This window comes from Ambystoma mexicanum, chromosome 3q, assembly GCF_040938575.1.
Source record: "Ambystoma mexicanum isolate Mex_15411 chromosome 3q, UKY_AmexF1_1, whole genome shotgun sequence".
NCBI classification, from domain to species: domain Eukaryota; kingdom Metazoa; phylum Chordata; class Amphibia; order Caudata; family Ambystomatidae; genus Ambystoma; species Ambystoma mexicanum.
The window spans coordinates 111,898,517-111,910,619 of record NC_090926.1 but is presented as its reverse complement, the minus strand read 5'-3'; the positions used below and the strand labels follow the sequence as shown (position 1 = coordinate 111,910,619).

Here is a 12,103-nt window from a genome sequence, read left to right as displayed (position 1 = left end):
CCCGTTCGGGAATGAGGACACTGGAGCACCGGCACTGTTAACAACAGTGCTAGTGCTCCCGTGAGAACTCTGCGAGCGGGTGCCATCCCGCTCGTCAGGTCTGACCCTGGCCGGTGGGGCGGCACCAGCCCGCAGAGTTGTACTGTGCTGGTCCGGTAACAACGGTGCCAAACAGAGAAAAGGCACACGCCTCCTGCCAAGTCCACACTGACGACAAACTTCCACTTATGAGAGACTGTATGTTTCAGTTTGAATAAATTATGAAATGTATTTAGAACAATAGGGATTACTTAATGGGATAAATAAATACAGGCATGTCCAATCAAACTATGACGAGGATCTAACTATCTATAACAACTCTTTGTTAAGCAGTTGTGGCTTTGCCTATATAATAGTAACTTGTTAATGTTTTGATAGGAAAATCTATTTTTAATAATCAAAATATATCTCATCGAGGAAATGAGGTAACATGTCTTGACGTTAAGCACAAATGAATTGCATTATTGGTATTGAAGTGTAATGTATGTAGCCATTGGGTTGTTTTATCGCATTAACGGTAAGCAATGCTAAGATTTTTTGTAAACTACGTAGCAATATTAAAATAAAAACATAAAACGACAAAGCGTATTTTCCAGTCAGTGCATGATTCTAGGCATTTCTGAATATTGGAGGACACCATGTCACCTGGGCAATAAATATTCGCCACTGGGTCTTCACGAAATGCATTCTGGGGCATTATATTTTTTGAAGCACTTCAACTGATGCAATAAAGTGCAAGATAGCAATGTTTAAAAAAAAATCTCATGTACCCCAGTTATCGGAAGACAGATCTATCAGTAAGCTTATCAGCTAAACGTGAACATTTTCAGTTTGGAGATAGGATCCAGCCCCCTCCCCATCTTATTCACTTGAGGTCAACTGAAATAAGACATGCACAAACACTTGCGCACACGCCAATTACGATTAAATTAACGCACCTGTTTTTATGGTTTAGTTGCCCAACCCCCACAGAGATTTAACACATTCTCGTCCGAAAAACGGACCCTATCAACGCTTCACCGCCTCACCATCACGTGAGTACCACGTTACGTTCATGCTATTCAAGTTACGCTAACTCGTGATCCGCAAGCTTTGCTCTTCCGCACCTCGTGATCTGTGCGCGAGCGGGAAGGCTCAAGAGCAGGTTCTTGGCAGAGAGCTGAAGACACGTGCATTCAGAATGATAACGAGATACGATAGCCACGAAGATGCAGGGATTTCCCGGGCAATTTATGGTAAACCATTTTACATTTTGGCACATGTGGTGCTGTACCGGAGAACGAAATACTTGTTTTCTTTGGAGGCATTTTGTTAGGCACACATGGGCATGTTTGGGGATTTTCCAGCTAGCTATGGCATGTAAAGCATATTGTTGTAGGAAGAGGGATTAGGCCTGGGGATGGGGGTAGATTTTGGCATTTTTTCTATGCAGAGGGAAGTGCAAAATACCAACAGGACTTCAGTTGGGGAGACAGTTTTGTGGTGCATAGATTATATTAGATTGTCTAAAGCAAATGGCAACCGTGTTTCCCCTGTTTTCGTAGTTCACTGTCCTACACCAAAGAGCTGAACGCAGGGTCAAGTATGTCAGTGACAATTGAACCACTTTTAGAGAGGTCTCCCTTTGGCCATCAAATGCTCTTTTAAAGTGAGACAGCATTTAGTTTGAAATGTCTGAATCAATGTTAGGAATATGTGCATACCATCAGCTGCATATTATGGCTTCATTCTCTAGCAAAATCACTGATAACACAATGGAGAGATGTGTTGGCTTCTGCACAGCAGAACAAAGATAGAAAGCCAACAGCTGACCTGAAACCCTAAATTACTAGTTTAAAAAAATGTATCATATTTTCTTTGTCAAAGTCACAGGGGGCCATGGTCTAGTGTCCATTTCACTTGACGCCTTAAAATAGAGCCTCTGTGGTACTGTGTGGAAGGGTGGCATACTTGTGGTCAAGTGCTGGGGAGAGTATTTTTTGCATTTGTCATTTGCAGCAGAAGAGGTAGAGGTTGTCCTCTGTAGATGGGCAGAATTGGGTTTTTGTCCTGTGCAGAAAGTGGCTGATAGTGGGGGGCTTGTTGTCCTGCACATATTAGGTGTTTGACCTGTGCAGTGGAGTGGGATTGTTCTACATAGAGCTGGGGAGGATATTGAGGGATTTCTTGTGGTTTTGTGCCGAGGGGGTGAATTGCAGTAACCAGGTAAAGTCTTGGGATTGGGTCTTGTCCAGAGCTTGTCCTCGATTAAGTTATGAACAGGTTTGCGCATTAAACTGCGAATGCATAGCGTTTGCGTGGGGCTTTTTAAAGGACGAGCTAATGTTGTTTGTAAAGCAGGGGTTGTGTGGTGCCTGTAGAGGTAGTGTCTGAATACCACTAATAAAGGACATTTGTTAATGTTAATGTTAAAGGTATTTGTATAGCGCACTGTCACCAACAGAGTTGGTCTCCAGGCGCTCAAGCGGATCTGTAAACAAAAGGTGGATGGGGTGGGTTAGTGGGTGAAAGGGGTGTAGGAAAGTGAGAGGTGGTGTACTGTTGGCAGCTTTAGTTCGGTTTTCACTGTGCGCTGAGCTTGGGTATGCAAGTAGGGTCGAAGAGGGTGCTCGCGTGCTGTTGTTGCGATCTATGTGTTGGTTGTTTGTTGTTGCAGTGTGGTGAAGTCCCTGTGGTTTGCTGTGAGCGAGGTGGTTGTGTGGGTGCTGTGTGCATTAAGTAAGCAGAAATTAGAGGTTTTGGTTAGTGGGTTGTATGTCTCATAATCCCTGTAGTTTAGTTTATCTATCAGGTAGTCATATTGGATTGGTATATTCTCTGTCTAGGTTTATGTGGCTTTGAGAGGAGGTTTTACATGGTGGCAGGACGTAGGGGTCAAAATGTGAGTTTGTGGAGGGGAGGTCAATAGTGAATGCAGTTTGGGGCGCTAGGGTCTACATACATATGTTCTGGAAGTACATTGCAGAGGGGGCAGAATTGGACCTTATTGTGGTGTGTGGCCCATTTAACTGTGGGCCCGTTGCCCCCATGACACTCCTTAATAAAAGGGGCTCTGCTGGCACGTGAGAGGCAGTGCAGCAGAGCCCCATGAAGTGGCAACTCGTGTCTGTGTATTCATTGATGTTACCTCGCCGTGTGACCACGGTCTACTGTAGTAGCCCTGGCCTGGGTGCCCCCAGAGCCGAGGCTGTCACCAGCTGGCTGCCCCCAGCCATGGTGTGTTTGTCCGGTGTTCCCGACGCAGCAGGGTGTTCCCTGCGTTCCATTCACTGCAAGCCCGCAGTGTGCCTTGGTGCTCTGGGTCCTGGTATACGGTGCGGCCCACCTTGGTGACTGGTGGCGGGCCGGTAACATTGGCGACGAGGAGTGGTCCGGATGGGGCTGCTGGAAGCCCATATTCCTACCAGGCGAGGAGGAAGAAGCAACGTCGGCCTTGTGCATGGCGGGAGCAGTGGTTGCGGCACAAAGGAAGTGGGTGGAGCCTACTTGAATCTGGGCCCACAGCAGTGATAGTGCAGTGCGCGGAGGACTACTGGTGTCTCCCTGTGGTTTTGCAGGGAGGAGCAGCAGGACCTCGCGAGCCCGCACCGACAGAACAAAGGTAAAGGCTGCGAGAGAGAAAGTGGTGGGCATGGCCCACGAACGTCGGACCGCGGCGGTGAAGAAAGAAACAGCAGTTCAGAAAGGAACAATATTTCAGCTGCAACAACAGGCCCGTGGTGGCTCCAAGGAAGGCAAGCAAGTGGTTTTCCTTTCTGTGCCTGACCCAAGGAATCCGAGGCAGAGCTAGTGAGGCTGCTCGGTAGACCCCATTTTATCAAGAAGGTGGCTGTGGGCTATGAATACCGGGTTCGCGGCAGTGACATGAAAAACATTTTGTACAAGAGGGGGCGTGGTCTGCTACCACCCAGGCCTGCAGTGGAGAAAACAAAAAGATAAATAGAAGAGCATTCCAGCCTGCGGTGGGCCGGCCAGGCGGTGTCAGTGATCACAGAGGAACAAAGGAAGGGGAGGAGCAGCACCAGGCCTCATTCGCCGGCCCAGGGTTTGACAGCAGGTGAGGCTGTGGGGCGTGCCCACCCCAGGACCATCCTGCTGGTGTACGGAGCGCTGGGGGAAGCTATAGCAGTCCATATTCCCCACTGAATCAAAGGGGGGAGCATACAGGTCTCTCCAGTGGCCATAGGAAAGTGAAGGACGGGGAGAGGCCTCCACCAATTGTTTGCCTACGGCGTGAACAGTGTCACAGCGTGGCCAAGGCAGCCTATCCAGCATACCTGCGCACCCCATAAGCCCAGAGGGCCCAGCCATCAGGGACACCAGAACAGACCAGAGGGCCCATCCATCTGCCTTCGCAGTAGCTCCTCTACTGTCGCCAAGGAACCCGGAAGGGTAGCAGCTCCACAAGGAGTGCTCGTGCGCCCTTGGGGATCCTCAACCTGCTGAACCAGGCCAGGTGTGCCCATCCGCAGTGGGCACAGAGTGCACCATGTCAAGCCACCGTCATGGCCGATTAAGAAAATGAAGGGGCATATCGCCAGAATGTGCAGCTGACGCCTCTGTATCCATTTCATGTGGTGGGGGCTCTGGCCAGTCTAGGGACTCCATGGATGGCGTGCGTGGAAAACCTCGAGCTGTACTTCAAGGCAGTCGAGATAAAACAGGGTGAAACCCCCAACCCTCCTGTACTCGGCTGGCCCAGTTGTCCAGAGGCTGTTTAAGACCCTGCAGCCCATAGACCAGTCATATGGCGCAGCCATAGCGGCACTGAACGAGTACTTCATGCCCATGGTAAACAGGGATTACGAACGGTTTGAGGATGAGGTGCGCGAGGCAGGAGGAAGGTGAGAGCCTCAATGCATTTCATGGGAAGCTGCGGGGCATCGCGTTGTCCTGTGCTCTGGGTAACTTCGAGGATGACAAGAAGAGGGCTCAGATAATCTATGGCTGTAGTTCTATTAAGCTGCGGAAACAGGTCCTCAGGGAGCCAGTGCTGGCCTCGACCGGATACTGGAGCTGGGCCGTGCTCAGGAACTGGCGGAGATGCATGCCTCGGCTATGGACTTCACCAGGCAGCAGCTCAAGCTGTAAGCCCCCATGCAAAGGGCGAAGCTGGAGGAGGTGTCAGCCGTGGGAAAAGGGCAAGGAAGCAGGACAACAAGAAGAGGGGTTTGGCCAAGGAGAGAGTCAGGTGCCACAATATGCCATCAGTGTGGATGGGATCTCCGCATGTGCAGGAGTGCCGGTCAAAGGACACGCGTGTGGGAGGTGCGGAAAGATGGATCACTTCGCATGGGTGTGCCCAGCCCCAATGCTGGCCAGCATGGTCGGGCCATCAGGAGGAAGTGCGCCAAAGGAGGTCCTAGGGAGGAAGCACCTCAGAGTAGGGTTGGTCCAGGTGGCAGAGGAGCAAAGGAGGGGACTGTACGACTATGCAGAGGACAAAGAGGAGGAGAATGTGTTCTTCTTGTCCTGCAGCAGCTCAGGTGGTCAATTTGATCCAGGTATTTTCTGATCCTGATACTGGCCACTGGGCCACACACTGGGGGCGCGGACTAGAATGCACCATAGTTTGCAGTGAATGAGTGGTTATAATCGTAGGAGTAGTGCGCTGACTGGATTGCACCACAGTAGTGAACCCTTGTATAGGGGCGTTGATTTATGTGTGTTGTGGGTTTTCATTTGTTATAATAAAGGAGGGATGTGGTGTGTGTCCCATTTAACTGTGGGCCCATTGCCCCTTTAAGAAAGAGTGTCATGACTTTGTCATGACACTCCTCAATAAAAGGGGTTCTGCTGGCACGTGAAAGGTAGCGCAGCAGAGCCACAGGAAGTGGCAACTCATGTCTGTGTATTCATTGGTGTTACCTTGCCGTGTGACCACGACTTCCTGTAGTAGACCCGGCCTGGGTGCCCCCAGAGCCGAGGTTGTCATCAGCTGGGTGCCCCCAGCCACGGTACGTTTGTCCGATGTTCCAGGTGCAGCAGGGTGTTCCCGGCGTTCCATTCACTGCGAGCCCGAAGTGTGCATTCGTGCTCCGGGTGATCACGCTATACGGTGCGGCCCGCCCTGGTGACTGGTGGCGGGCCACTAACACTTATCAGTGGTTTTGGATTGTCCTTTGTAGAGAGGGCATCAGGAGTAGACGTTAAAAGTAATTTGGATGTCGTTTTTTAGAGAGGGCATGAAGAATGAATTATGTCAGAGAATTTTTGGATATAGGGGGTCCATAATTGCACTTTGTCAGATGGGCTTTTTGGTCATGCATTGTAGAGCGGTCAACAGGAATTACCTTGGCAGAGTGCTTTTGGATGGGGCACTGCAGAGGGGACATTAGAAATGGACAACCGGACAACCTCTAGTGTTCTAAATGAGGTTTTGTAGAGGATGCCCGAATTGGACCTTTTTCCGAGGCGCTTTGGGAAGGGGTTTTGGATTGAACAATACCAGATACATAGGGGACAGCATTGGACCATGACAGGGATTTTGGATGGGGTTCTGGAGAGGGGTCTGCATGGGGCCTTTGCAAGTGACTGGATTGTGCTTTGTAGAGTGAGGGATCTGGTCGTTCTCTTGTAGACTGGGTGTCTGTGTGGTGATTTGTTATGGGGAGGCCTTTATTTGGGTTTGTAGAAAGGTTGTGGATAGGACCTTTTCGAGTAGTCTGGATGTTTGTAGAGGTGGTATGGACGGGTCTTTTTTGGAAACGTGCCTAGATGTACTTTTTTTTTTTTTTTAAATCATTTTTATTGGCATTTCTTTAAACATGAACATCGGGGCTCAACATTGTCCCATATCCCCCCCTTCGCAACCCCCTGCCTCCCCACCGGATTTAGCGTCTTTGCACTACCACTGCGACCTTCGATGTTTCTATCTTAGCCTGTGAACATATCAAGAATGCGGATATTGTGAGGGCACCATTGCAGCATGTAGTCACTTTGCAGGAATTCTATGGCGTCTCCCCAGTCTGTGGCGAACCGCTGTCTGTCCCCTTGAAGGTTATATGTGATTCTCTCCATTGCTACATAGGTCCATATCCTGTGAAGCTATTCTTGTGTGGTTGGAGGGGTCTTTTGTTTCCATTTTTGTGCTATAGCTAGCCATGCTGCTCGTGCCTTGAAACACTTGTGTATAGGCGCGTTACAAATGCCATATCATATCATATCATATCATAAGGAAGCCCATAAAGTTCAGTTTTTGTGTCTTTGTGAGTGACTTGCCTCGGGGGGCCCACATAGCACACATCCATGTTTCTTCTCCTAAATTGGCCGCTCCCTTGAAAATTTCTTGCATCTGAGTTTTCACTTCCGACCAGAATTGTTGTAGTTCTATACAGTCCCACCAGATGTGTCTCCAACTTCCCATGGTGTCGCACCCCCTCCAGCATTTCCCTTGTGTTGTCGGGAACATTTTGTGTAGTCTTTCCGGAGTATAATGCCATTGAATCATCACTTTTGTCCAGGCTTCCCTAGTTTGTATAGCCCGTGTCCATTTAAGAATTATTAGCCAGAGGTAGGTCCATTGATCCCACGTGATTTGTTTCCCTAGCGTGGTTTCCCATTTTTTCATGTACTGCCAGGTAATGTTTTCTTCTTGGCGTTTAAGAACTTGTAAAGAGAGGAAACAAATTTCTTTTTTTCCCGTTTGGGTCATCATGTAAGTCTCGAATGGTGTGAGATCCCTTTTCAGTGCCTTCGTTATTCTTGGCGTTGTGAGCCAATGGTGGATCTGTTCATACTGGAATCTGTCCTTTTCCGTGAAGCCCAATAATTCCTGGCATTCTGTGAAGGTTCTGATCTGTTGTCCCTCGAACATGTCTCCCACTTTTGTACAGCCCGCTTCGTGCCATTTCTGGAATGTTCCTTTTACCAATCCTGGGGGGAAGTCTGGGTTGTCGAATATTGGTATGAATGGGGTGGGATCTATCGAGAGGATTTCCTTCTTCGTTGCTCTGTCCCATATTTCCATGGTGGTACTCATGACTTCTCTTAGTTTGATGATTTGGTGTCTATGCTCGGGTTTCCTCCATAGGAGGTGACGCAGGTTTGATCTTGCGACGGCTCTATCCTGCGCTGCCCACCATTTTTCTGATGTGTCCGAGATCCATTCGTTTATGACCCACAGTTGAGCCGCCTCGTACTACTTCCTAAAGTGGGGGAGTGGCATGCCTCCATCTGATTTCTGTGCTGTTAGCACCTGTTGCGACAATCTTGGTGTTTTGTTTTGCCATATGTATTTTGTGAGAATTTTGGAAAGTGTCTTAAAGAAAGTCGTCGGAATCCGGATGGGGAGTGCTTGGAAGTGATACAGCAATCTGGGTAAAATCGTCATCTTGATGACCGTTATCCTGCCCCACCATGAGATTGTCAGCGGATTCCATCTGTTTAAATCTCTTTTTACGTCTTCTATGAGTTTGGTATAGTTCCCCATGTAGAGGATTTTTATCTGAGGTGTCAGAGTTACTCCAAGGTATCTCACTCCATCTTCAGCCGATTGTAGTTGTAGGTCTTTTGTTGTCTTGTATATTCCAATTTTGTCTCCAGCCAGGGCCATTACCGACGATTTCTGCTTATTTATTTTCAGCCCGAAAATTGTTCCGTAGTCGTCTATCAGCTGAATGAGGAGGGGGAGCGTCTTGCTTGGATCTGCTAGGGTCATCAACATATCGTCCGCATATGCCGATGTCTTGTGCATTTGCCCTCCCATTTCTAGGCCCTTTATGTCTGGGGCCACTCTGATCTTTGCCAGGAGGGGTTTCTAGGAAAATTGCGTATAGTAGGGGTGACAGGGGGTATCCCTGTTTTGTGCCCCGTCCTATTTTAATGGGTTCTGAGAGCTCCCCGTTTACTGCAATCCCGGCCGTTGGTGAGTTGTAATTGGCCCGGATCATGTTTATGAAGTCGTTTCCCATGCCCATTTTCTGTAGTGTCGCGAATAGCATGGTCCATTCTACCCGATCGAATGCCTTTTCCGCATCTAGTGATAAGATTGCTGATGGGATTTCCATGATTCCAGTCTTCTCTATGAGGTGTACTATTCGTCTAATGTTGTTGTGGGTTTTCCTGTTCGGGATGAATCCTGATTGTTCTTGGTGAATCAGTTTGGGAAGCAGGGGTGCTAGCCTGTTGGCGAGAACCTTAGTATAGAGTTTGGCATTGACATTGATCAGGGCAATTGGGCGGTATGAGCTCGGGTTTTCTGGATCTTTCCCCTTTTTGTGGAAGACTAGTATCTTTGCCTCATTCATAGAAGCGGCTATGTTGTTCGATGTCTGGAAGGTGTTGAATAGAGTTGTTAGATGGGGAGCCAATATTTCCGCGTACGTTTTGTAGAAGGCCACGGTTAAAACGTCCGGCCCAGGGGCTTTATTCTTGGGAAGGTCTCTTATTGCCTTCGCCACCTCCTCTGGCGTTATTGGTTCGTCGAGGGCCGCTTTTTCGGATGGGGATACTGTTGGAAGAGTAATCTCTGTTAGGAAGGCCTCCTGTTCCTCTTGGTTCGGGCGCTGTGACGTATACAGGTTCTGGTAGAAGTCTCAGAAAATTTCTTTGATGTCTTTCGTTTGTGTTTTCTTCAATCCCTGTCCGTCTGTCAGGGTTTGCACGATTTGGTCTTGCCGTCTGCCTTTGAGTTGTCGTGCGAGTAGTTTGTCTGCTTTATTTGATTTCATCGCGTACCAGTGTTTTGTATGCAGTAGTTGCGTTTCGGCTCTTTTGGTCCTTATCGGGTCTATCTGACTCTGGATGTGTCGATATGCCCTCTTAATTTTCCTGGAAGTATTCTTTGTCATTTCTTCTCTTATTTCTTCCAGTTTTTTCCCCAGCTCATCTTCCCATTTGTATGAAAGCTTATCTTTTTGTGCTTTCAGCGCTATTAATTGACCTCTTATCACAGCTTTGAAGGCTTCCCATGTTATGCTTGGGGAGACGTCCGGGGTGACGTTGTACTCAAAGTATTCCTCTATCTTTTCTCTAATTGTTTCTTTTGCCACTGTATCTTGTATGATTTCTCTGGGGAACGTCCATCGCCATAGACCCGATTGTTTCCGGAGTTTGGGAAGGGTGATCCATAGCGGAGCGTGGTCTGATAGTTTAATTTGGCCCATTATATTGTCCTGAATTTCTCCAACTAGAGCTCCTGTGGCTCATATGTAGTCAATCCTGGAGCTTGTATCATGTACGTGTGAGTGGTAAGTGTATCCTTTGGTTGATCCTCTGAGTCTTCGCCACACGTCCTCTAGTGCCAAGTTCTGCATTTCCTGTTTAAGCGCAGGTGAAGGGGTTCCCTGTTGGGTATTTTTGGGGTTGGACCGGTCTTCTTTCTGGCTACATGCTAAGTTGAAGTCGCTTGTCAGGATCACTTCTCCTTCAGAAAAGTTTTCTAATTTGTTGATCGTATCTTTGATAAAACCTTCCTGGCCCGTGTTTGGAGCGTATAGAGTTGCGATGGTTAATTGGCGGTCATCTATCTGAACCTTCGCAAAGACGAAGCGGCCGTTTTTATCTGCTAGTGTCGCTTTGATTTGGACCTGTAGATGGTTAGCTAAAGCTATAAGCACTCCTTTTTTTTCTCTTCGTCGTTGGCTTGGAGAATTTGTTTGTAGCCTCTTATCCGGGTTAGACCTTTCATCTTTTTCTGTATGTGAGTTTCTTGGAGTGAAATTATGTCAAACTTCTCTCTGTGTAGGAAGTGTTCCATATTTTTTCATTTCACTGGCGTGTTCAGCCCTCTGATATTGTATGTTAAGATTTTCAGCCCCATTCTTTCATGTGTGTCTGGTGATTCTTACTGGATTCATCCTGTGGGTCGCCGCGGTGTGCATCAGTACCGATGGTTAACTCTTTACCCCCCAACTTTCCTCTCAACTCCCCCCCACACCTCCTCCCTCCTCCCAACTTTGTCCCTGAGGAGGGCTCTGGGCCCTATGGTTGCTCCGGCGTTGTGCCTTTGCTCCATGCCCTCTAACGGCTCAGGGTTAACAGTTCGCAGGGGTTCCTAAACCCTGCTTGTGGTTCAGACTCCATGGCCCTCCCTGGGCTCGGCCGCACTTACATGTTGGCACCTGCCCTAACTAAACTGTCTGTGCCATTATTGCCTCACCCTCTGCTCATGCGTGGGAGATACTTTTCCGAGGTGGTTTGGTTTTACTCTTGTTTGCGGGATTGGAGTCTTGTTCTTTGTTTCTCCGTTTGCCATCCCCTCGGCTGTCTCCTTTGTTTTTGGGGTTCCCTAGTATTTGAAGGCTCTGGCTCGTGTTCCTTGCACCCCATGATCTTGAGGCCCTCCTCGCATGTGGCAATTCGATATTGTCTTTCTTCCCAAGTAAATAGGAGGCCAAAGGGGAATGTCCATTTATATCGTATTTGTTTTTCGGTTAGGAGTTTGGTTAGCTGACTCATTTCTCTTCTCTTTCTGAGTGTGGATTGAGCTAGGTCTTGGAACAGTAGTATTTCTTTTCCGTTCATTCTTATTTGCTCTATTGACCTGGCCTTCCTCAGGATTTGTTCCTTTTGTGCGTAGTGTGTCATGGCCACTAGAACGTCTCTTGGGCGGGATCCGAGCTCCCCTGATCTCCGGGGGCCTACTCTGTGTATTCTGTCGATGTGAATGTCTTCCCTGGAGCCGTCCTTTAGTATATCTAGGAATACTTGTTGTACTGCTGTGCGAAGGTCTTTGTCCTCTACAGTTTCGGGCATGTTTTTGATTCTTATGTTCGATCTCCTAGATCTGTTTTCCAAGTCTTTGCATTGAGATTCAAGTTCCATCGCCGGTTGTGCGAGGCGTTCTTGTGCTTCTGCTTGTTGGAGAACCTCCTCATCCATATTCTGGACCGTCCTTTCCAAGTTGTCCGTCCTCTCCTCTAGGGTTTCTGTCCTTCTTCAGTTCATGAACTGCTTGTTTCAGTTCTCCCTTCATGTTATCAAATTGCGACTGTGTTGAGGCGATGAACTGGTCTTGAAATTCCTTAAACCAGGTTTTCATGTCATCTCTCGAGGCCATATCTAAACCTTCTTTCCGATCTGTGGGGTCTCCCCCTTTACCTTTCTGTTTGTTCATTTGTTT

The 12,103-nt window shown here is 48.2% G+C and overlaps 1 protein-coding gene across 1 annotated transcript in view; it reads right to left on the bottom strand.

The window, feature by feature from the left end:
* Positions 1-1,062, bottom strand: part of SMUG1 (single-strand-selective monofunctional uracil-DNA glycosylase 1) — a 253,233-nt gene extending 252,171 nt beyond the window's left edge. Inside the window, exon 1 of the mRNA XM_069653256.1 lies at positions 978-1,062. The gene's annotated coding sequence lies outside the window, so the exon portion shown is untranslated. The remainder of the gene's footprint in view (positions 1-977) is intronic.
* Positions 1,063-12,103: the final 11,041 nt, after the last annotated feature.